Source organism: Lagopus leucura, unplaced genomic scaffold, assembly GCF_019238085.1.
Source record: "Lagopus leucura isolate 7727_CA_CO unplaced genomic scaffold, USGS_WTPT01 Super-Scaffold_100002, whole genome shotgun sequence".
Taxonomy (NCBI): domain Eukaryota; kingdom Metazoa; phylum Chordata; class Aves; order Galliformes; family Phasianidae; genus Lagopus; species Lagopus leucura.
The window spans coordinates 43,389,856-43,411,604 of NW_024962263.1; positions in this window are offsets into that span (position 1 = coordinate 43,389,856).

The window sequence follows — 21,749 nt, forward strand, 5'->3', positions numbered from 1 at the left end:
CATACTGGATGTATTCAGATACGTTCTGATACTGTTATTCTCTTTTATTGACCGTAATTGGATGTTTCAGTAGTAACATGCAAATCTTAATATCCCTCTTACGAATGGGATAACATTAAAAAAAAAAAAAAAAAAAATTAAAGAGGTGTATATGTAAAACAAACAGCTTAATTGCGAACTAAAATTTAAGTAAATTTTGCATAAGCACTCTGGTGATTTATATGGTTAACAATAATATATAGTTTAGCTTCAGGCATTGCATTAACTGGAAAATGTCAGCCACTTCCCTGTTTATAGGGATAGTTGGCTTCTTAATATTATCACACAGTAGGCATTTTTCTTCAACTGACGCTGACAAATCCCATTATCTAGGAAATGTTTCTGTTGCATAAGCTTAACAACAGTGAAGACAGAAGTGATTTCAGTCTTTTCTATCTTAATTTTCTGGGTGATGGATTTTTCAGTTCACTTTGAGGAGGAGAAAACAGCAGGGCATAAAAGGAGCGCGTGCTCTTTGGCACAGCTTTCTCTTCCTTCTGTTCATATGGCAGAACCATGGCAGGCCTGGTGAGGGAATTGGTACAAGGCAGCAGAGCAGCCAAGAGGAAGCAGGGTCACCTCCACCGATACCACATTAATCTACGTGATCTAGCACATCTGGGGAAGAAAATCACTGCTATGGGAATGGTTTAAGAATATGTGGGGATGCTAGTAAGCTTGGAGAGGTATGTTCTTATAGGAGTTCTGCCATTAAAAAGTGTGTCATAAAAACTGGGAGATGATACATAAGCATTGTCTTTCCACGTAAAAAGCCTTAATTGTCTCTGGCCTAAGTAAATCTTAGTGGAGGGAGAGATTTAGGGGGTCTGGAGAGAAGTTTCTTCCTCCATGACTCTTCCCAGAAATCCCATGTGCCAACAGGACTCTTTCAAGGGAACTGTTACGGGCTTTGATGAAATAGAAACATAATGTCCATTTAGATTTTGCTTTGTAGGGTTTTTTTGCTTGCTTAGATTTGTGTTGTGTGGGGGTTTTTTTTCTGTTGTTTTATTTTGTGTGTTTGTTTTGTTTTTTGTTTTTTTAGAATAACTTGTGACAGCTGATTTGATCAAGAGCTTTTAGCAGTGTAATTTTGATCTGTCAAAATGGAATAGAGGAATTTGCTGATGTGGAACTACAGTGCTGTAGGATTTCTTTATAGGTCTCAAATATCATGTTATAGTTATTATTTATCTCCTATATTTCTGCTTACTAGAATTTCTGATATTGACAGTAGGGTTGTGAACATTGTTAAGATTGCCTTGTGACAGGATAAATCAGCTAGTTATGGGGCAGAAGGCATGCTTAATGGTCCTAAGAGAGAATCGTCCACAGTAATAAACTTGAGAAGCTGGTGGATATAAACTGAAACAATTTCAGTATGAACACTCAAGCTGGTAGTTGTTTGGCTTTAGCTTGCAACTTTTATGCTGTAGCTGTTTAAGAATTATATGTCTTGCCTTGGCTCCATTGCTAGTTTAGAGTGCTACACTAGAGTGTAAATATGGGGTGAATAAAACCAATGGGGTGAATAAAACCAAGTCTAACAACTTTAGATTTCCCTGAAAATCAAGCTTAATGCTAGGGTTACTGGATTAGTTCTACTTTTTTGCCATTTTGACAACCCTCTTGAAAGTCCTGCCTGTCTACGTTTCTGTCTAGTGTGGGGTGGGAAGCTGTTGGTGTAGGTATGTGTAGGATAAAATTAATTAATCAGGTAAGTTGCCAGCTCTGAACATGACAAGTTGCAGCGCAGACTGGAGATCTTGTGTAAACACTCTGAATTGTGACTGGCCCTAAAAAGCCTATGGTGGACCATGTTTGGCTATGAGTTCAGCGGTTACAAATTACAGATGAAATTTGTCTCCGCGTTTGGTACGGACTATGCAGCTATTGGAAAACCAAGCAAGTTTGAGCTGCTGGATTGCAGTTTTGTGCTCAGGTTAGACTTCGAATTCCCCAAATCCACCGGACATTCACGTAACAGACTACACCGTGTTTATGATTCTGGCAATCTACTTGTACAGGCGTAAATTGTTGACCTGTTTTTCTGCAGATATTTGACCCTTTCTTAATCATACTAAAATTGCTTCCTGTTTAGTATTTTTTCAGACGCTTTTGTCGTACAAGCTGCTTTTTAACTATGGTACAGGCAAAGATTTACAGAAGGCGTTTGAAAGATGAAAACACTGAAAGAGAGTTCAGTGTTCTAATTGATGCAGGGCTGACTGATTTCTGAAGACCACTTCTTTATGGTGGCCTTCTTCATTTCTGCTTTTTCATGGGAATAGGAAACAATAATTTGGACAAGAGTCCTTAGGTTCTCTGGTCCTTTTCAGTGGTGTTTTTCTACACATCCAATTACAAAATGATCAGGAAGCTGTTCTGATATCATGTCCTTGTGGTAGTGTTCCTTCTTTTGCAGCAAGAGATTTTTAACAAAAAAAAAAAAAAAAAAAAAAAAAAAAAAAAGAAGTGTGTAAAAAAGGGGGTTTTTTTTTAAAAAAAAAAAAAACACAAAAAAAAAAAATTTTAATTAAATTTGTTTTTTTTTTTTTTTTTTTTTTTTTTTTTTTTTTGGTAATCTGGCAGAGACTGATGGTGGGTTTTTTTTTTTTTCAGTTTTAAACAGCTGCTCCTTTTATGAGATGTCTTGTGAGTTACAAATGTAAATTTCATCTTCGATAAGTACATGAATTTCCTACTGCAATTGGTCCCCTGACATTATATCCCCCAAATAAGGAAAAATAAGGAAATACAAGCTGAATGAGGAACACATCTCTGATATCAAACATAGTTTATTTTAAATATCACAATCATGTTAGTTCTTTAAATTATCAGATTACTAAGGAAAGGATGGAATACCACTGGGGATCAGGTGATCTTCTCACAGGTGTTTTCCAGCTTTTCCATGAAGTGGTAGAAAAATGTGTTGCTGAGGTCCCTGTCTATAGGAAAAAAAGTTTTGTTCTAAGAGCCACATTTACAGTCATCACCAATTCCTATAATTGTCTTATACATTTCAGCTGGGTTCCTTTTGCCATAATTTCAGCTAACAAGAAAAAGAGTCTCTTCTCTGAATTGCAATTAATATACCATTTATGTTTTTCACATCCAGCCCACATGGTGCTAAGCCTGAATAAAAGCAGATTGGCTTCCTGTTTTATTCAGACACTCTTACGTATATAAGGATTAGCAAAGAAATACATCAAAGTTACAATCCACTGAACATGCACTCTTTTTTTTCCATGAATTGGGTCCAACTTCTGTTTAAAGAAAGCTGGTTAAGGGACTAGGTAGTTTCTTCACATTATGCACAATGAAACTCCTTTCCAATTCACAGATCAAGTGACAGCTGTTATTGGGAGCTAAGGAAGCCATTTTCCTATCAATTCAAGTGAAATATTAGTCTCTACTTATATAATAAGCTTAGTGAGTATTTACTGGCTACTGAGTCAGTAAAGAATCACTAGAGATCTTGAGTAGAATATGAATAGGTTACCTTTTATTGGTCTCAATGTGAGGAAGCTGAGAAATATGCCAGCTATTTAATTATTAACATTTGGTATAAATCAATAGCAAAATAGGCTTTGATGGTGATCTTCAAAAGGCTTTTAATCATTACACCCCTCGCAGACAAAAAGTAATCCTAGACACTTGGGGTTTAGCCTGTATTTCTCTTAACTGTATAGGAAAGCTACCACTGTGATGTTGCACTGGCATTAATAGCAGTAATTAAGATAGCACCAGTCATTTAAGCATACGGGTGTTCTGGGCTTCGTTGTTACCCTGTGGTATACCTGGATAATTCCAGAAGCACAGATGACAGACTAATGGAAAATATTCACTTAAATCCCCTTGAAATTAATTAAATTGTCTGATAGAACTGTCTGCTGGATTTGGACCTGTGTGATTCACATACATTCAAGGAGTGATGTCGCCCAAGTATGTAGTTCTGCTTTAGGGTGGTGTTCCCCTGCCACCTTCCAGGATGATAACGAGCTTCTCAGGAGTTCCTGCAAGTTCTGAATCCTTCAACACAGTTTGAATTTGCATACCTGTTTTGGAATCTTAGTTGACCAAAGATGGTTTCAAGTGTAGTGGGGTTGGGGGGAAGTGTGGGATATGAAGCAGGATGGGGAGGTGGAGAGTAGTGGAAAAATGTAATGTTAGAATGTCAGTGTACGGAGTAGGGGTTCCCAAAATTTCAGGGCCCTGAGGCCATGCTGCAAAACGTTCAAAACCTTTGCCTTCCTTCTGACTTCCCTATAACTATCCAAAATAGGATCTTCCTCAATTCCTGCTGAAAGTCCCCACCCCTTTATTCCATACTTCTTGTTCAACCAAATCCATGTCCTTCTACTGTCTGCCTGCTGTAACTCTGTGTTGCCTGCCCTCCCTTCCCTGCTTCATACCTCAGTACACAAGCTGTGCCCGTACTGGGTTGCCAGTCCTCCAGAAATGCTCTTCACTGCCACCCATGCAATTACTCAACCTTGACCCTGCTAGAAGTGCACTCACAGCAAACTGTGCCCTGGCTCTCTGCTTCTGCATTTTTCAGGTTGCCTTATCATAGAGTCATAGAATCGCTCCGGTTGGATAGGACCTTGATGATCATTAAGTCCAACCATGACCTAACCATACTTCCCTAACTCTAACAACCCACCACTATATCATATCCCTGAGCACCACATCCAAATGATTTTTAAACACATCGAGGGATGGTGACTCAACCACCTCCCTGAGGAGCCTATTCCCAGTGCTTAACAACCCTTTCTGTAGAGAAGTTTTTCCTAATATCCAACCTAAACTTACCCTGGTGCAACTTGAGGCTGTTTCCCATCATTCTGTCACCAGTGAGAAGAGATAAGCCCTGCTCTCACTGTAAGCACCTTTCAGGTACTGGAAGAGAACAATAAAGTCCCCCCTCAGCCTCCTTTTCCCAAGACTGAACAGCCGCAGTTCCTTCAGTCAATCTTCATAGGGCATATTCTCCAAGCCCTTCACAAACCTTGTTGACCTTCTTTGGACTTGCTCCAACATCTCAGTCTCCTTTCTGTACTGGGATGCCCAAAACTGAACACAGTACTCGAGGTGAAGCCTCACCAGCGCCAAGTACAGGGCAGAATTACTTCCCTAGTCCTGCTCACCACACCATTCTTGATACAAGTCAGGATGCCATTGGCCTTCTTGGCCACTGGGCACACTGCTGGCTCATATTCAGCTGACTGTCCTTCAGTACACCGAAGTCCTTATCTGCCTGCAGTTGGGTGTTTGTCTGCCATGTCAATCCTGCTTCATACAGTGAGTCTTTGGGTGAGAAGGGAAAAGCAGAGGCTAGGCTGGAGAGCAGCAGCTGGTCCCTGTGAACCTCTTTGGCTAGAGGCCTATTTCTGTATATTCTTTGAGCTACTCATTGACTTAGAGGTAGGCTCACCGATGAAGTCATTAAGCCTTCTTGTTTGCTCAGGGGTCGTTGTCATGGTTCTATGGTTTTTTTTGTTTTTGTTTTTTGTTTTTGGGTTTCAGTATTCCACATCAAAACATCATGTAGTGTACGGGGCATTAAAGTGTCACTGCCCCAATTCCAAGTACCTATCCCTGTACATTACAGCAGTCACGGGATCTGGCCCTTCCGGGTGAGGGGGGGTTGCTCTCTTGCTGCCTGGCAGTGGGTGCTGGAGGGTGCTTTCCTAGCCGTTCCAAGCTTTTCAGGTTTGACTCGGTCCCGGGAACTCTCTCTCTCATCTTGTCTGATTTATTAATCTCAATTTCAATTAAATTGTACATATTGTGTTATCTTGTATTCCAATATTATAGTAAAATAAGTTTTCCTCCATAGATTGTTGCCGCTGCTCTTTTCCTCCCTTCCTTCCTTCCCATTTTTGTGGGACTGGGGTGGGGGGGGGAGGGCAGAGGCCTGTCACCCCTGTCACGGACATAGATTGATCTGGTCAACTCCGTGACAGTCGTGCAATAACATTTACTGCATGCTGGTCTTCCTGATAACTTTTATGTTTTTCTTATGATGATGCGACTCAGAAGCTACATATGTAATTTTTCATATGTTCTATTCTAGTGTCTTTGCAATTCTGACCAATGCCATTATGTTATATCTTACACTACTGTTTTTTAAAACATCTGTTTCAAGAAATTTGATTCAAAACACTCTCAGGGGGTAATTTGATGTTCAAAAACCTTATTTTGAAGTTCATGTGCTTTGTAACTTGTGTGCAGTTTGCTCAGTGGGATTGCTTTACCTGTAGTTATTTTCTGGTGAAGTGATACTAGACATAGGAAGAAATTTCTCATGGTAAACAAACCTTTAACAGCTGCAGTAGGAAGGTCAGAGCGAATTCTTTTTTTCCCTTCCCATACCTACCCTTACATATGTTTTTCTGTTGCTGTTGTAGTGCCTCCTTCAGTTCAGTGGTTAAGTGGATCTCTTTTACTGCTTATGCCGGTCGTGTACTGCTTGGTGTGGTGTTAATGGTGCACACTTACTGATGTTTTATTGTCTATTGCCAAGTCAATGTAAGCCTGTGCAGACTCTGTCTCTGCACCTTCAGAATCTGAGATTTATTGTTGGCTCTCAAATGTGTGTCTGCCTCTTGAAAGAACAAAGTACTTCTGCCAGGATGATAAGATTTCACACATTGAACCATCCAGATCATCCTAGCATAATCTCAGAATAATAAATCTTCCAAAATAGCACATTTTTCTCTCTAGAAGTCCTGTTAACGTATACAAGATATTTGCTAAGAAAAATGTTTTAGTAGTATGAATCATTTTATTAGAGTTTCATCATTTTTCCACAAGGGTAACTCAGAATTATTCATCGATACAGAACACAATGAAATGAAATCCAGATTGTTGGTTGTTTTTTTTTATCATCATCTTAAATTTCACTGTTTAAGAGGATTTTTTCAGAATTTTTGTTCATTAAGTCATGCTTGGAAATGAGTTATCTTTTCCATGCTGTGTGCTTTGCTTTTTCCTTTGAGTCATTTTTACCAAGAAGAGCATCATACTTCAGTTCAACTCCTTTACTGGACAATATTATGCTGATAGTTACATCATATTTCTCAAATTCTTCATTGGATGCTTAAAGTGGGAGGGGAAAAAAAAACTAAACAGTAAGCCATCTCAGAATGTGTATTGCTAGCACATTCTCAAAACTTACTAATGTAATGGTGTGAATTCACAGATTGCTTTTTTCACTTATATTTCCTAAAACAATACTTCAGAAGAAAGTCATGTACTGATTCACCACACGTGGTTTTTTGTTTTCTATGACTTGATCAGAAAACCTCATTTTACTGAAATACTTGATAAATAATATCCAGTGCAGTTCTAATTAGCCTAATCAGTTCTCACTGAGAGTCCAGTGATATTTCAGATGCTAGAAGTTGATTTAGCAAGTCTGTCTTGTTTTTATGACCAAGCAGATCCTCAGCTATCTATTATGAATAGCTGTTTTTTTTTTTTTCATGGAGTAGCATGCATTGTTTTCAATTAACTATTGTTAGTAAACCAGAATAGTGATCATCTCTCTGACCATTTCAGAGTTAAGCAAATGCTAAAGCATGTTACTGAGGACATTGTCCAAATGCCTCTTCAATACTGACATGCTTTAGGCATCAATCACCTCTCTAGGAAACCCATTCTGGTGCTTGTGACCACCGTTATGCTCAATAAATTTTTCCCTAACTCCTTGTCTGACCCTCCCCTGACAGCTCTGTGCCATTGGTTCCCAGAAGTGTCTGCTTCACCCCCTAGAGGAGCTGCAAAGTGGTGATGTCGCCTCTCGGCCTCTTCTCCAGACTGGACAACTCAATGTCTTCAGCCTTACCAGCTCTGATGATGTTCTCTGAATAAGGAACTGTATTTCAAAACTTAAAAATACTATATTTATTTTGGCCATCATCCTTCATGGAAAAGAACCATTTTCATATCATTTCAAATATTTAGCAACTGGTGACTCATCTAATTATCATCTGAATCATTTTGTTTCATTGTGTATGCTGGAAAACTGGACTATTTTAGAAGAAAAAAGCAAGATCAAATCTTACGGGAAGTTATTCTTTGTGGAATGTGCCTCTTCATTGTATGCCCCATAGCATAACTTTTTGTCTTAAAGATTGGTCTGCTTTTTTTCATAGCACGCCTAAAAAAATTTCAGCTATTACATCTTCTGAGTTGCTTGATGATATTCACAATGCCTTATTGCTCAGAAAATGTTTTTGTTCTGGTGAAATTAGTAATTATTCTCCAGATTCTTGTTCCTTTTCTTTTTGTCATAGTCAAGCTCTTTTCCTAGAACTTGTAGGAATGTGATTTAAAAAAGAAGGTCTCTTTGTTCATTGGCAATCACCAACATTGCACTGGCATTCCTAAATACGCACCAGTTTTGAAACTGGAGCTCTCCATGGAATTGTGGAAATTCTTACCTCCTAGCATAGCGTATTTGTCTCCCTTCTCCCACCCCCCCTTTTTTTTTTTTTTTTAAACTGGTGCTGGTCAGCTCTGTTTTGATTAGTCCAATATCAGAATTTAAATCTTGCATCTGAAAACTGAAGTTTTATTAAATTGAACTAAGAGCTTTTTGTCCAGTCAAAGCTAATTGTTTAAGGTGTCTCTTGTAGACAGTGGTAAGAAATGGGCATTCCTGTTTTTAAAGTACTTTGATAATTGAGAGGATGTAGAGACACCAGCTGAGGGAGGCCTACTTCAAATATCAGTGATATCACTCACTTCTGTATTTCTGTGTTTTGTTCAGGTGTACAAGATTGAATCATAGAAAATGCACAAGTCATCACTGTCTGATTGACCAAAAGTGGTATATTTTGTTTCTTCAGTAGAGGGAAAGAACCTAAGTTACGTTTAGAATAATTGGTTAATATATGTAGTTTCGAAAGCGATCTGATAAATATGCTGCCCAAACCTCATGTTTCTAAATTGTATCTACCTGCAGCCTTTTTCCACTCTGTTATTAAATGACGCTATCTGTAGTATGAGATGTAACTTGGGTTGATAATAACGACAGTAGCTGCAACTTTTACTGTTTTATCTGTAATGCCTGGCACATCTCTTGGTACTGTGAAATATTAATAGCAGCTGCTGGAGGTAGGAGGGTAGGGCTATCAGCACTAGAAGATGGTTAGTTTTTCAGTCCCTGCTATGGAAACAAGTGGTTTTGGTCCCCTTGACTATGATAGGTTGTCTCACTGTGCTGATGGTGAAGTGTTCATGTCCCCACTCCACACGTAGCTGGTGCATATTAGCTTTAAGCAGGTGATTTGCCACACTGAAGTTATTAGATCATTTACATGCAGAACCATTTGACAGATTGGTATCTAAATTAAAATTGCCTGGCTGTGAATACACGAGGATGTTAGGAAAACCATGTGAGAAGGCTTGTTAATCTTTTGCATGTGCATTTATTTCTAGAAGCTGCAGGCCATTCATCACCTACCTGGACAAGAGAGCTGCAATAAGGCTTGTCTAGCTTATTGAGGGGGAAACTAGTATTTAATATCCTTTACGCTAGGTGCTGTCTTATTGCTGTTGTTCTGGTGTGTCTTCAGTGCTCATCAAATATCATCTTACTATTGAAAAAGAAGATGTTGTTGGTACAGTAGAGGTTGAGGAGTCTGAGAAAATTGGTTGTCTCATACCATAGCTAAAACTATGGTAAAAACAATCACTGCTTGCTTACTCAATAGAAAACTTCATTTTTTTTTTTTTTTTTATGAAATGTGTTTACTTCATTTACTCTATCATTTAAAATACTTGGTAAAAAGTCTCTAAATATCTCATGTATGTCAAAGTTTGCTTCCTTCTAACTGGTAGCTAAATATGCTTTTTTTTTTTTTCCTGAAGCATATTTAAAGTGTCTTATTTCTTCATTTATCCTTGTTACGTGAATCATGTTGCCATCATTAATATCAGTTGTTTATTTTTTCTTTGCTGTTTGACATAGTATGCACCAGTTAGCAAGTAGTTGTGCAAGTAAGTATTTGGTGTTTTCACCTCCTGTAAGCAAAGTTTAATGTTAATATTGTTTTTTTTCTTTCTTTTTTTTTTTTTTTTTTTTTTTTGTTAGGCTGTAGTAACCCTGACATTTCTTAGAATTCTTGGCCAAAACGTTTAAATTTTTTTTATATATTTAAATATCTCCTTTCATGCTTTGTCTTGGAAAAGCTGAGGTCTTTTCTTTGATTTGAATACATAAACTTCTTTGACATATTTGTGTCGTACATTTACCTTTTTTATCTTTCACTCCTGGGCAGTTTTATTGATTTATGAATGCAAAAGATTACTTTAGGAAATTTTGTTTGAATAAATGGATCTTGGAAACTCTTCATAAACATAGCCCACTGAGATGCAGTAATTCTCTTTTACTCCTCAGGTACTTGCCGTTAGTTTACGAATTGGTTGCAGTGGTTAGTTGTCCTTTGTGTACCAGCCACTAGAGGGAGAATGAGACACGTTTTTTCACGGAGTTTTGCAGGCATTTGGCTGCAGAAGTGTCTTGGGATCCTTCATTTTGCATTGTCAGAAGTCTATGGCTATTCTAGTCCTGTAGGTCTAACTCTAATTTCAATTCAGTAAAAACAGAGAATAATTCAGATAGGGGAAGGTCTCTGAAGGTAATCTTGTCCTCAAACCAAGTCAAACCTCACAGGGAGCCAACATCCAAGTTGCTTTGTCTAGGAGGGTGAGGATGCTGGTTTTACAGCCTTTTTGGCCAACTTGAACCTAATTTTGATATGCAGTATCCACCGTGACTTGGTTATTCCGAAAATGTAACTGGCTGAACTCAAGCTGGACTTGATTCAGGGTATCTGTGCCTTTCTGAAAAGTCCAAAATCAGATATGGTTCTCTGGGTGTGGTGTCATCACTGTATGCAAGTGATTTACATACAAAAATGTTATGTTAGATATTGCCAAGGAGTAACAGAGATCATGATGTCACAAGTACTGTGTTCCAAATATATGAAAACTCAGGTCTGAGTTTTTCAGAGCTATTAGTATTCTACTGTGCCTCTAAAGAAAGACTGCCATGAGTGGTAACTGTGAGCACACTTCAATGTAAAATGCAGTGTGAATACAACTGTAGAAATAGCTCTTAAACAATTGGATGTGAAATGTGGTTACCTTTTTTTTTTTTTTTTTTCTGGCACAGTTCTTGGTTGTTTGCTCTGTATTGGTTCTGTAAGAGAAATGAGGTTATCCTTTCAATTTGTATAAAACAGAGGAGGTTTGTATGGAATAGATCAAAAAGATTGATTAAATTAACATAATTTCTCTGAGAAATGCACATTTCCTCTTATATCCAATCAAATTTCCCCTCTTTTAGTTTGAAACCATTTTCCCTTGTCCTATCACAGAAGGTCCTGCTAAATGGTGGCTAGGAACCAATGTTAACTGAACTATGCACACCTGTGCTCTCACCAAGGTTGTCACTTGTGTATATGCTCTCCATGTTTTCAATATGGGTGGAAAGAAAAGTCATTCAAAATAGTTAAGAGTTTCAAATCCATCTGCTTGACAGGCTAAGGCAGGAATTCCCTTGTTCTAGGTCATGGTAGCACTCAAAGTTGTGTTGTTTGATTTACTTTCTTACATAGGGAACAAGACTGTTCATTTATTTGTGAGAGTTCAAGAGTGGTTAATAGTTATTTACTAAAACTGAGATTTTGTGTGTATAATAGCTGAGTTGATATGTCTGCAATTAAGAGCACTGGACCCTGTTACAACTTAATGATACAGGAATAGAATCAAGCAGCATTTGTTTTCAAGGAAACTTCGCTATGTGCAGGATAAGAAAGGAAGAAAATACTCAGAGTTCCCTACAGAACATTCACTTTTCAGCTACCTTAAGCTATGAAATAATATACTGCAGAGTTACTAGGAAAAGAGCTACATTGTTAGCACCCATCATTTGTAATTACGGTCACTTCTACGGATGTTCCTATATTTACACTGTTACTCTAAAGTAGGTATGCAGTTAATACACGTTACCAATATTTGCAGTCTGAACTGTTCACCTTTGTCTACGTTTCCAACAGAAGATCATAGAATCCTAGATGTGCTGTATCAGTTTGTGCTATGTAGTCCACAAACTCAGCAAAACTGTAAATTTAATCCATAAAGATTATTTTACATAAATAAGCTTATGTTGCAAAGCTGCTAATCTCTTTTCTCTGATAAGATCTCCAAATGTAAGTACGACCAGATTAAGTGCATGCTAGAGTAAGGTTTCATAAGATTCTCAAGGTTATAATGTATGTGGGTCATTCTAAAAGTCATGCCCCTTATTTATTTCCATGGAAATGACAGCAGATACAAAGAGCACAATATCACTATTTGATAGAGCAAATTTTCAACTACAGAACACTATTTTTCAACGTAGTCATCACCATTAGCTATGTATTTTTGCCAGTGATGAGCATACGTGCATACTGTACTTGTGAAAATCTACACCTGGAGGTGACCCACTGTTGCTGCTGCTGAAACAGCTCATATAACACCAGTTATACCTCTATTTCATGCACACTTCCATTTCAGATGGCCCCTCTGCTGCCATCTGTCACATGGCTATAATATGTAATAGAATATTGATGGGAAGGTTCATACTCTACTGCCATACTGCTAACATCCAACTCTAATGTCATGGGCCAAAATCATAAAATAGAAGGCATTACTTTCAGAACAGCCCTCATTGAAAAGCATTCTTGCACTCCTATTCAAAAAGAAAGGAAAGATTACTTCACAGAATGTTCTTTAAGGCCATGTGTACTTTTTTGAAAAATTGTGGCTCAGTACTTGATCACATTTTGAAAAAAAAAATACATCTCATTTTATAGAGGGCAACAGTAGACTAAAGAGATGAGGAGTAATGTATAAAGTCATATAAAGTAAGACCTTCACAAAAATAGGCTATTAATCCAGATTATGTCAATTCAATTCTTGTAATGTAACAACTCAGTGCATTTTCTTTCTTAGAAGGCATTGGATTTGTCTAGTTCTAATTGTTCTGTAAATCCTCTAGAATCTTATGATAAAATCCTGAACTCTAATTTGATTTTTTTTTCTTTTTTGGCAAATATTGGTTTTATGGGTTTATTTGCATACAGCATCGTGTTCAACAGTATTTCAAGGATAGGCAAGGACTATTTTTGGATACTGATATGCTTCACCTGTATAGAGCTTAATTTGAAACAAGCACTGAGAGTATCCAAGTTTATGACATTGTGCTTAAGTTTCTTCTGGAAATAAACTCAGAGAGGTCTTGAAGTAACATAATAGTACTCATGTATTCTAAAAGTGAGAATATTTGTTATCTCTGTTTACATAGACCAACTGAATCAAAAATAGTTACCCCTTGAGCAGTTAATACATTGGATTATACTATGAATGTTGTTAAGTGGCTGTGGTAGCATGAAATTGATACGCTGCAGAAATGTTCCTGCATTTCTTCTATATGTGATGGTGTTCCAACTGTGTCCCTAAAACCTGCAACCAGCACAGCAGTGTTTTCTGCCCTGCCTGCTATGTCCTGCTTCTCATAGAAGGGACACTACACAAGTCTTCATGTTAATTGGACCCACTGCTTCTGGTAATAACATATAGAAGCAGGAACTCAAAAAGGGGCAAATAGAAATTTACTTTCTGATTTCCTAAGTCACCTCCTGCAAAAACAGGAAGTGTGACTGATTTCCTGTGCTGGCACCAATTACCTTTTCCTACCTCACTTCACATGCCACTCTGGGATGCTCTTCCGCTCAATGTATTCAATCTTGAAAGCTTCCTGAAATAGCCTTGAAAAAGAAATTAAAGTCTAGAATGGCTTTTTGAAAGGTAGAAGGTAACGGCTATTAAAAGCTGACTGACAGGATGGCTTCCTGGCTGTTGTCAGATGGAAATGGAAATTAAATTTAGTAGAGTTCATGAGTAATGCCACACTAAGGAGCTCTCAATCAGTAGAAAGCAGATAGGACCTGTCATGCCCATTTGCCACAGAAGTTGGGATCTGATGATATAAAATTATCTTCAGACTGCTCTCCCTGAACCAGCCTAGATCCTGTCAGGTTCTTGTGCCACTGTACACCTAATAATACAGTTACGTTTAAAGATTTTCAGATTTGAAGTCTTTCTATTCAGCTTTCTGTGTTGTAGTATATAGTATCTTCTCTGTTCCAGATTGAACTGAATTTCATTTTGTATTTAAGCTGTAGCTCAATGTCATGCAAACTCCGGCCTACCCAGTGGTGAAAGGGATTTATTGGATCATTTAAATTCCAGTATTCTAAGCAAGAAGATTTCCCAGTTACTAGCTCTTCAGTTAAAGAAAAAGAAAATCAGATATGTCTTCAAGGATGGCATTTAAATGTTCTTTTCATGTCATGAGCATTTAGCGCAACACAATTTGTCCTCATATCTGATGTTTCTAAATGAAGAACACTTTTTATGTTACTTATTTCAATCAATGTTCAGAAGAAATTCAGTAAGAAAGATATTTAAGATATTTACAGAGAGAGTGTATCAACTTGAAAAATGCAATGAACTGTTTACAGCTGTATTTATAATACTTTGGAGTATGTAATAAAAAATTTTAAAAAGTAAGTGAGGGAAACAACTTTTCTTCCAGGTAATCAAATAAAAATGGATCCTTTAGGCTATATCACCATGGTGACTGTAAATATTAGCTAGCCATGATTTTAGAAAGTGTTCTAGGCTTGTGAATTGCTTCACTTTTTGCATGGCCAGATTTTGTAGTAAAAGCTTCACTATCCAACATTTTATCAAGGATACAAGATCTAATTCTAAATGTTTCAGCATATAACCTTCTATTTTGCAAGTCTGAGTTGATTTTATACCCCTGTTCAAAACTTTAGCATTTGGAATTAAATGCAGCTTATTTTAGTATCTTTGCTTATTTGTCTAGAAGCACTTTCAAGTACTTGAATTCTACACTATTAAACAACAGCTTGTTTTATTTGTTCTGTAGTAATGTGAAATTGAAAAGCAGCTTTGCAAGCAGCTACCCCTGTAAATTAACAGTAAATTATCCAGTTTTCTGATGCAATTTGAAACGTGCATAATATGAACTCTTAGTGTCTATTGCAAAAAACATCTATTTTGAAAGTTAACAAACAGGAAAAGTGCATTTTCTTAATTTTTTCCACATGAATTTAGTTCTTGCTTCTTAACAGTATTTTAAGATTAAAAAAGAAAAGAAAAAAGAAACTGAAAGGCAAAGTAACTGATTCAGTAAAGCAGAAAAGTCTCATTAGGGACCTTGCATGGCAGTTCCATGCTGGCATTTGATCATTCAGCTGTAGTCATTCAATCATTCCACACAGCTAACTTATTGTGTTTCTTCATTCACGTCACAGGAGTTTATGTGAAAACCCTGACCACTGTTTGCCTGCATAGGCAGACCAAACTAATCTGTATTCCTGCATGCAAAGAATAAGGTCCTGGCTTGTAATCTTGTTAGCAACCAGAGGGAACCTCTCAATATGGAAGTTAGAACTCTGGGTTTGGAGAGAAGGGAGATTACAAGAAGCATTGCTCGGCTTCCTGCTAAACAAGGAGATCAATCAGATCAATCAGAAATCTGTTACTTCAAGAAGATTTGCATTAAATAGATATGTTCATCATCAGATTTCTTTTTACAGGACAAAATGGCACAGCAGGGACAGAGTTTTTTTCTGAGGCACTCGCTACAGATATAAATTTGGTTAGGAGAAGAAAAACTGAGAAGGAAGCAAAGTAGCACAAGTAATTAAATATAAAGAAAAATGTATGTTTGAGAATGGTAGCACAGCTTTGAGTATGGGTAGTACAGTTGCCAAATGGCTTTACTGAAAATGTTTCCTATTACTGCTATTAAAAGTGGGGAAAAAATAAAAATATTCCTATATTGGGGTCTCATGCCTTCTACAAATACTCTAGAGCTGTTGTAAATGCCTGTTGACATCTTGAAAAGAGTTTCAAGATTGATTTGCAGTGACACATCAGCTAAATTAAGCTGTGGCCCAGTAGTATGTTGTTAATATGGTATTTCATGTCATTAATCAAGAATGAGTTGATAGTGGGCAAATAGAAAGGCCTGCCAGAAAGCCCAGTCAGAAGGGAAACTCTTGAAAGTGAGATAATGCTGACAAAATAAAAGAAGTGGTCATACATATGTCTTTTGCAAATCTTGTGCTTTCTATCTTCTACTCTTATTTCCAGCTTCAATACATTAATATATTTTAATCTTAAATATCTTTTTTTTTCCTACGATTCTGATTGAAAAATAGTTACAGAGTTTGCAGAAACTCTACTATATCGATACTCACCAAAGTTTTGTAAAACAAGTATGATAAACTTTTCCTCTTTTCTGCTTTCCTAACTGTAAGAAACAAGGGAATCATAGAATAGCCTGGGTTGAAAAGGACCACAGAGATCCTCTAGTTTCAACCCCCTTGCTAAGTGCAGGGTCACCAACCACCAGACCAGGTTGCCCAGAGCCACATCCAGCCTGGCCTCGAATGCCTCCAGGGATGGGGCATCCACAGCCTCCTTGGGCAAATAACTGTCCAAATCATCAAGACCGACAAAAAATTCTGCATGATAGCTCTGTGACTTTATTGTTCTTCATGTCCATTCTCTCACTCCTTAATCATTTTGTGTTTAAGATACCCATTGCAATGTGATGAAAGAACTGTACATTCTTCTGACCAAGCACTGTGACTGTGATTCTTGGCAAATTTACAGATAATTTGTTTGAATGATTGTTGCAGTAATATTTTATGTCTGGGAGTTGATTTTATTTCAACATTGCTATAGTAGATTTGGTTTTCTAGACTAAGACAAAGAAAACAAATCACTTAAAAAGGTGTTCTGTATTAAAACAATGTCTCTGATCTTAGTGAAAAGGTTATTGTTCTTAATAAAGAACTTGGTTGCAGTCTGGGAAATATGTCATTAAGCAAACAGCAAAAAGATTTTAATAACCTTTTGTCCTTCCAAACAGGTGAACGTTATGTCACAGCAAGTGTAATGTTCTATTTCAATCTAGATTATGAAGCTACTTCACTGTGAAATTTCTCACTTTTGAGTATTAGTGAAAGTTTGGTCATTTATTCAGGTGTTTTACCTGGTCTGCAGTCTATAACAGATAGATGGAAGGGCAATGAAAAAAAAAAACAAAACATGACGCCATCCTATAGACTGAGGGAAAACAAATATAAATCAATATTATTTTCTTCTACAGTTGTTTAGCCATTTCTTCCATTATTGAAGCCTAAAAAGAACAATTTCAGTAACTGATTTATGAAATAGGTAGATTATAATGGGTTAGCAGAATATATGAACATACGCATTTTTCCATAACAGCTTTGGATGGTAAATGGAAGATTATTTATTGGAAGCATCATAAAATTGAAGGCTTAAGAAAATCAACCCTTTATTTCAAGCTTCTAGTAGCCCTTTAAAGGGCTACTAGAATTCTAGATATAGAATTCTAAATACTAGAATTCTAGTGAATAAAATTCTCACTGATAAATTCACAAGATTAATATTAGTTTTCTTGCTCTTTCAGATGGCAAAGATAATTTGATATTATTTATGAAGCAACTGATTCCTGAATTATTTTAAAGTATTAACAAATAACTCTATTCATGCTGAAAAATCTGCATCCCATCATGTCATCCTGAATTCCAAGTGTATGGCTAGAAATTATTTTGAAGATGCTGAGCTATAAAATAAGGTAGAATCTTATTGAGATAAACAAATGATAATGATTCTCTGCAAAAAATGTACAATTTTTTTTTTTTTCCAGCCATGAGTTCAGTCATTTAAAAAAATTCTCTTACATTAGTGAAAATTAGAATAAGTAAACTTACAGTTTCTTCTTCCTATAGGAAGCTGCTCACTATTCTTAATGAAAGCTTGTCGTTTTATTTTCACCTTCTTTGAGGGGCATATGTGAAGTGAAAACTGTGAGGGAGAGACCCGCTAACACCTTTGTCTGATGGAGTTTCTCATAGCAGTCTGGAATGCAGGAAACAGCTGTGGCACTGTGCTTACTGCCCAGAAAATCTTGTAGTAATGATGACACATTTGTGTGAAGTTGCCAATGGACAGTGTTCCCATCAATCACTGAAAATAGTAACACTGAATGAGTGAGGTGGTGTCTTAATTAATAGGAAGGGTTTATTCAAATGAGGATTTCTGTAGTCATCGTTTCTGAGCCTGGGTACTAGGATGTAGTTCACATATTAAGATGGTGTAATTTGAACCACTTGCCTATGTTTCTCTGCTAACTGCAGAGAGAGCCTGTAGAGACTAACTTCTCAGTTCACTCCAAAGTTTGAGGAATCATGTTAGCCAGCATGTGCAAATCTAATAAAAACCTTTGAGCTCAATGGGGGAAAAAAATAAAATTTAAAAAAAAAAAAATTCTGTAAACTGTGAAATTGGGAACAGTTTTGGGGTTATTCAAGTCCTGGATGACTGGTAGTGCTGGCCCTAATAAAAGCATTCAGCTTTGTCGAGGAAGATATGTGGCTGCTATTTAAATGCAATCCTTGTGAGATGATGTATATTAGTAGAACCCAACAGCGTTCTGCTGGTTTTGGATAACCGGTATCTTGACTCATTGATATTTTATTGTTCAAGGCTCAATTCATGAGCAGATTTTGCCCTGTGCATATACTCAGCACTGTTATTTTATTAGTCTCTGACTGCCAGTGATAAGTTCAACCCTAGCCCAGAAAGAAATTGCAATCACTGTTTCAGAAAACTTGAATAATCTTCCTTGTTAATTCCATGAGCAGAGTAGAATATTTGATAGACTGGATACATTCAACAAACAAAACAAAGTCAACAAATTGTGAAAATCTCATATGAGGACTTTCTAAATGACATAAAGAAGAATCTAAGCATTTGTAGGTCAGATCTGCATTTCAGATACCTTAGGATTGTAATGGTTTAGACGGAAGGCTATCCTGGTACACTCTCCAAAAGTCAGTCAGAATCTCCTGAACATGATAGTCCAAACTTGCTGGCCCAAATAGTCCAGCAAGTATTGGAATTATAATAATAGTAAAAATACGTTCTAAAATGGTATATAGCTACAAACATTATTGTTGGCTTGTGTGAAATCATTAATTCTCTATTAATGAAAATTAATAAGGTCAGTTGCATTATATCAATATCCTGTCTCCAACAATGACTAAAAATTGGAAGCCTAGGAAAATGTATAAAAAAAGTAAAGCATTCACAATTCAGCTTTCCATTATATTCCCTCAGCTTCTAACTGCCTCCTTTAGACTAGGTCCCTGGAAAAGGACTGCATTTGACAGAAGTTCTCTCTGTGTTCAGTGAAAGGCTGCATTTTCACTTGTGGACGTTTTTTTTCCATTACTCTGTGAACCATACAAACTGTACCGTACACAGGATGGAAGGATGCCTACAGTTTAACAAGATGTTACATGAAAAAACACACCATGTTTCTTTGAAGCCCATACACTGACAGCTTCTTTTGATATTCCTGTCACTGTATCAGAATGTGAAGAAATGACCTATTTTCACACTCCTCATGCCATCATTTTGGGCATCATAGCTCCCTCCAAGAGTCTAGATTGACAATTCTCAGACTGTTCAATAACTTCTTTAGAAAACTTTCCAGAATACTGATCATCCTCACAGTTCTTTCTTCGTTCTAACCATTTCATTCTGATATGGCAGAGCGAAGCTATATGCACAGTACTAGATTCAAAGGGGCTCTTTAATTCTTTTCTTAGTGATCTAATGATGTTCTGTCTTGATCTTCGTTCAGTTCCTTATAATTCTTAATACAGCCGATTGCTAAGCATATATTTACCTGGGAAGGTCTGTAACAGCTTAAAGCCACAGCTGCTAAGTGGTAATAATTTGTTCTACATATGTGAAAGAGTTTTTTCCTGACTTGTGTCACATTTTATGTATTTTACAATCATAATACTTTGTAGTGTGGTAAAATATTTCTGCCAGTTGCCCTAATATTTATTATTCCAGTGAGAGAAATTTTCCTTTTGCTGTTTTTTAACTAGTGCTGTATCTGTGCAAGAATCTTCCATTTTATCCTACTTCATTTTTCTTTCACGATGAACATTTTCGGAATCATTTTGGGAATCCAAGTAGAAATTCAGTCGAGTAGATGAATGGATTTTTCTTATCCACATGATCAACACATTCAAAAAGACATGTTTGCTAGTAAAACGTGACTATGTTGCAATGCCTGGGTTGACTGTTCCCAGTACATTACATTTTATCTTTGTGTTCAACTCCTCTTACAGGTCTGTAAAATTCTCATGAAATCTTTACAATTTGTTGTTGCATGCACCATCTTCCAGGAACAGTACCGACAGTGACCTTTGTTTTATATTTCATTCTCCCAAAGTATTTTGTGAAATCAATCATTTTTCATCTTCCTAGTAGTCACCTGCCTTCCAGAAAGCATGCAAAAATTTGCTTTTCACAAATACTAGAATAATAGTCTGTTCTGCATGTTGCGAGTCTTCTGTATTACATATCACACTGATTTCACTGTTACAACTTGTCAACAGTGGCTTTACTGTTGGTATTTATATAAAAATAGAGCTATTTATAAAACAGGTTTTCTTCCCTTTGCTTCTGAGTAGGGGAAAAAACCAAGATTTTATTTTCTCTGCAGTGTCTAAGCCTATGTTGTTAGTAAGGACACTCAGTTATACAAAGCTCCTTCATGTGTGGTAATTGAATTTTGTGGTCTACATTTAAGCAAGCTCAATTATACTGTGGTCATTTTGCATGAGCAAGGCTGGTGGTGGTAGGCAAGACAGAAAAAGCCTAACATGGCTCATTAAAGCGCGTATCCAGTTTGATGACAGATGGTTGTGGTGGGAGAGGAAATCAATAGCAGTTATCTATTTTGGACTTTGCTACATGAGAATAAACATTGAGCACTGCTGTGCCTGTTTTCTTTGTAGAGCAAAGATACACTTGCAGCTGTGATAACAATCATAATAAAAACTCTGCTCTCTGTAAGAATTCTCAAAAGCAAAAATGTGGTTTCTTTGTCATAGCCGCAAAATTACTGCTGGTGAAAGGGGGAGTATCATTTCAGTTCCCTCAGTGGTTATTGAAGAACTGGGTCACCATGATCCTTTGATGTTGCTGTTGTGTCAAACAAATTATTTGAGTGCATTTTGGTCAGGTCATTTGTGGTTAATAAAATAAATATGTATCGTGTATTGGACCAAAGGAAAACATGTTTGTGCCACTAGTGAAAATTCATGATTTCTTATTACATATATTTTGTGTCATTTTCTGTCAACCAAGCATGTACCGTTCAGCTTGTCATGGTTTCACTGATAGGCTGATCTTCCGCTGGAACGTTTTTATTTTCACTGGTAGTATTTGTTACTTTATTCTTTAAAATATTTTTCTCTAAAAGCAAAACTTGGTGAACTAATTAGTTGATAGCAGGTTTAGTTGCTGTCTATTTAAATAAAAGAGGTTTCATCGTTTCACAGCCTCAAGACACACTTGAGATAAGTACCTGTATTTAAAAAAAAATTATAAAAGGTCTTCTAAAGGTGACTTAGGGTACATAAACACAAAGAAGTATGCTTATAGCTGCAACGTTCATGTCTGCCCTTTTCTCCTCTCTTTATCAAATCTCAACA